The sequence below is a fragment of the Tenrec ecaudatus genome, chromosome 11, assembly GCF_050624435.1.
Source record: "Tenrec ecaudatus isolate mTenEca1 chromosome 11, mTenEca1.hap1, whole genome shotgun sequence".
In the NCBI taxonomy this organism is placed as follows: Eukaryota; Metazoa; Chordata; class Mammalia; order Afrosoricida; family Tenrecidae; genus Tenrec; species Tenrec ecaudatus.
Window position 1 is genome coordinate 135,263,780 of NC_134540.1, and position 5,125 is coordinate 135,268,904.

General features: G+C 37.9%; 1 non-coding gene across 1 annotated transcript; it reads right to left on the reverse strand.

Annotated features, from left to right (window-relative positions):
* Positions 1-4,603: 4,603 nt before the first annotated feature.
* On the reverse strand, positions 4,604-4,766 carry LOC142461806 (U1 spliceosomal RNA). Its single transcript, XR_012787001.1, has one exon. It is a non-coding gene; the product is annotated as a U1 spliceosomal RNA (small nuclear RNA).
* Positions 4,767-5,125: the final 359 nt, after the last annotated feature.

Here is a 5,125-nt window from a genome sequence, read left to right on the forward strand (position 1 = left end):
CAACAATTAATATGCAGGTGTTGTTGCTGTTGTTGCTGTCAGGTGCCCCCTCCCCCAAGCCCCATAGGTAGGTTATAACCATATGCATAACGAAGTGACACACTGCCAGCTCCAACACCACCCTCACCATTGTTCCTCTGACTGGGCACATTGTTGCAACCCTGAAGGATGTCAATCTCTCTCCTCGAGGGCCTTCCTCGGCTTCTCTCTACCTTTACTCTACCTAAAAGTATGTATTTCTGCAGGGTCGAGTCTCTCTTGAAGATATGTATGAAGTATGTACTACACCATGGTCGAACTTTTTTCAGGACAGATTGATTTGTCCATTAAGCAGTCCATGGTTACTTTCAATGCGTCCTTCTCCAGGACCACAATAAAATGCATTGATTCCTCTATCTTTATTCATTGACCAATTTTCACATTCATATGAACTAAGTCAAAATATCACGCCTTGGACTGGGTGTACCTTAGTCCTCGGAGTGACATCCATGCTATACGTCTCTAAAGAGTTCTTGTGTTACAGATTTATCTAACATAACTCATCTTTTGATATTTTGATTGCTGTTTCTGTAAGCATTGACTGTGGAAACCCTTGATAACGTCAACCTATTCTCAATTGATCAGGATTCTCCCTTCATCAGGAAGTGCTTCAAGACCTCCTGGCTGTCAGCAGGCAATATGATGATGCCTGCATGTTGACGGTGGGAAATCACCTCACTCCAAGCCCGAGGCCACATTCTTCTTCATGTAAACCAGCGTCCCTAATTGTTTTCTCAGTATAAAGATGGAGTATAGTGGGAGGATACAGCCGTATCCCACACCTTTTCTGTGCTAACCCATACAGTATTCCCTTTGCTTATTTCACCCAACTGCCTCTTGATCTATGTACCAGCTCCTCATGGGCACAATGAAGTCTTCTGGAATTCCCATTTTCTCGAGGCTATCCATAGTTTGATATTAGCCATAGTTGAATGCCTTGGTATAGAAACAAACAAACAAAAAACAACAGGAAACATGTTCTGGTAATCTCTGCTTTGAACTATCTGACACCAGCAGCGATTTATCTTGTTCCACATGCTCTTTTGAATCCAGCCTGAACTTCAGGCAGCTCCCTGTCAACATACTGCTGCAACCATTGTTGGATGTTATTCATCAAAATTTTACTGGCAGGTGATATTAGTGATATTGTACAATCATTTGAGCATTCTGTTAGTTTACCTTTCTTTGGAATGGGTACAAGTATGGAATTCTTTCAGTCACTTGGACAAATAGCTGTAGTCCAAATTTCTTGGCATAGATGAGTAAGTGGGGCCAACGCTTCATTAACTTGTTGTAGTATTCCAGTTGACATTCCATCGATTCTTGATTCCTGGTTTTGGTTTTGATTCTTGATTCATGTGTCAAAGATGTTCTTGATACACTCTTGACATTCCAGGAAAATAGACTCTGTCGTATTTTGCCTAGCATGGATGAGTTTTCATTTTCTTCAGATTAATCCTGACCTTCCATGTGAGCATTTGATGGTCTGTTCTACACTGAACCACTGGTCTGATTTTAGCTGCTAATTTTTTCCTTCTCCGGCCTCTCTTCCCAGAGATGGAGGCTTTTGGATTTCTGTTTACTCTCGCTGGAGAACTTCATGTGTATAGTCCTTGTTTGTGTCATCAAAAAAAGGTATTTGCTAAAAGAAGGCATTGGTGTAGCAAACCTGCATCTTGTCATCTGACCTCCAGCTTGGTGTCTATCAATAAACCTGTTTTTCTGACTTCTATTCTTTCCTCGTTGTTTCCAACTTTTACATTCCAATAACCAATGCATCTTGATAGCTTGTTTGATCAATGTTTCCCATGGAAGTCCTTGGTTTTTTGGCACCCAACAAGAACAATAGCTTTGTTATTGATGCATAAACTGAAAAAAATAGTTGTACTAATTAGATTTCAGGACAGATAGATATATTTCTATAACAGACAACATTGTACTTCATGATTAATTGTGCAATGTCCTTTTTGACATGTACTATCAATCTATATTTGTTCCACTTCATTTTTGAGCACTTCTAATTTTCTTAGCTTCATACTTCACATATTCCAATTTCTGATCATTGGAACACTTTTGCAGCTATTTTTCCTTAAGCCGTACCCTATCAGCAAATGAAGATCTTGATGACCGCTCCCACAAACTTTACTGGATCCATGCCACCATGCCACCTGCCCTCAAAGAAATAAGCTCCTCTTCAGTCATATTTTGAGTTCCCTCAGTCTGGGAGGTTCATCCGCTGGTACTATCTCTGACAATGTACTTTTTCCCATATTTTACACAATCAGCATCTGACATGTTTGGAAACTATGCATCTGATTTTCAGAGACTCCTTCCTCCAAAGTGGGGAATTGAGTACTTCTTTATTGTCTTCTAAATCTGGAAGTTCTACTGGAATCTCTTTATTTTGGTTGACCCTGTTGGCTTTTCAAGTACCAGTAACATATTTTCCAACATCGCAGCAACCCCACGTCACCACAGTATGACTATGGACAGACACATGGCAGATACATATCAGCAGTTGAGGAATCAAATGACACATTGCATTAGAGTCCTGCTGACATAGTGATTACATATTGGGCTGCTAATTGCAAGGTCAGTGTTAGAAATGATCAGCTGTTCTATGGGAGAAAGAAGGGACTTTCTACTCCCATAAAGAGGTGCTACCTTCTCATCAACTCACAGGGGCAGATCTACCGTGTCCTATAAGGTCAGTGTGCATCAGGACCTACTCAATGGTCGTGAGGGTATGGAGGACTGCATTGGACATGCTATCAGAAAGGACATCATGCTTTGTAAAATAGAGGGGAAGTAAACTAATTAAGACAAAATAAAAGAAGTCGGCCCAGCCACTGCAACAATTGGTTCCAATAGATAACAATTTTAAAGATAGTACAGAGCCAGGATGTAAATCCCTCTGTCAGACAGCGGGTTTCTGAGTGTGAACCTCCTAGACAGTCCAGGAGAGCAACAGTTAAGAGCATCTCTCATGGCACAGCGCGTTAAAAGTGGGATTGCTACCTACAAGGTCAAGAACAACGCTCACCAGGAGATTCAGGGAAACAAGGAGAATGCATTCCCCCTTAACATTTCAAGGTCTGAAGGCTATCAAAGGCCCTAAGGAGCTGTTGTAGTAGCTCTAGGCTTGCGATGAGTCAGAATCAACTCAATGACATGAATACTCTGTTTTTACTTTTTTTTCTGATTTGGGTTTAGTGGATTAATTATTACAGTCTCTGTGTATGCAGGTTCTTTATCCTCAATCAAAAGACCAAATGTACTAGAACATCTTTCTGCATTCCTGCATAGCAATCTTCTCCTTATTTGTAAACCTCATGAAAAATATCCTTTGCCATTGTTGTTGAAAATGTAAAATCATATGTATGTTTTAAAACTTACATTAAAGTGTTCACACATTTTTCCTCATTTCAGCATATATGACATCACATATATATACTTAAAACATAATTACATTTTGGAAATCATGGTTTGAATCAAGAGGCAGTGTATTTAACATTTTTATGCTATGTAATATAATTTAGAGTAAGATTATATATGCACAGAAAGTTCTTTTATATGTAATCAATAATCTCTTGGGATTCTTTAATACTTCCTTATACTTTTCTTATTTTGAAAAATAACACTGTACTTAATTGATAAATATTAATTATTTGTTGAGATATAATTTTATAAATTAATATATTTTATTCACCTCTAGGATTTAGATTTTATATACACATGCACACATAGTAATGTATATATATTGCAATACATACATCCACGCACACACAGAAGAGGGCTGAAAAAGATTATAAGGAATTTTTCCATGAACATTATCAAAGCCTAACCTGGTGTGTGTGTGTGTGCTGAAAATATATATTTAAAATATTTATCAAGTTTAAAATAAAATATAGATTTTAATGTAATTTAAATATGGGTTAAATTAGATTAGAAAACTACATCAGTCATAGTGCTATAATGTTGTAATTCTTCTCTGTTATGTTGGAAGCCAGAGAGATTTTCATTTTTTCATTTATGCATGGATCTCTATCATATTGCAAGGCCATAATTTTGTTTAGGAACTTGCTCAAAGGGAACAGTTAGTGGTGTTACTGGGTAAATCAATGATTATATATTTTGGACATAGTATTCGGAGAGACCAGTCCTGGGAGAAAGATAACACGCTCGGAAAATTGGAGAAGCAGCAAAAATGAGGAAGGCCTTCAATAAGATGGATTTTCACAGTGGCTGCAAAAATGGGCTCAGACTTAAGAACAATTGCCCCATTCTCTGCTCCAATCTGTCTTGGAAACTCTCCCAAACTAAAGAAGGTGCTCTTAATCCCCCTCTCACCAAAACTTAGAGATTAAAAAAAGTAATAATACTGATAAAGGGCTAATGTCTAAAATCTATAGAGAACTACTAAATCTTAACAAGAAAAACACAAATAATCAAACCTAAACATAGACATAAGACATTAATAGGGAATTTACTGGAGGCTTGCTAAAAAGGAGGCCAAAACCACATTAAGAAATATTTGAAATTTTTCTTTTTCTTTTTTAATAGACAGAGGAGAACGCGAACGCAGTCCCCCACTACCACAAATCGTGCAGTCGAGTTTCCCGCATTTGGGGAAATCGCAGGGGTCAGTACATCCTCAGTGCAATGGATGAGCCTCTGTCTGAGAAACCACCTTCCTGTTCATGGTGTCTCCCCTGCCAGGCAAGTATATATATGCAATCTTTAGCAACAAGAGAAACACAAACTACATTGATGAGATATTACCTCACACCAATATTTTTGGCAAAATTCAGTAAAACAGAAAATAAAAAACACTGGGGAGGATGTGGAGAGAATGGAAAGTTTTCACATTGCTGAAGGTACTGTAGAATTTTACAACTATTGTGGAAATCAGTATGGATCTTCCCTAAACAAAAGTAAAACCAATTACTTTATGATCCTGTACTCTCGCTACTGAATATAGACCCTAAAGAAATTAAGAGCATAACACGAACAAACATACAGCAATTTCTATAAAAGAAAAAAATGGGGTAAAAAACAATATCCTCAAGTGTAGAGGAATCAATAA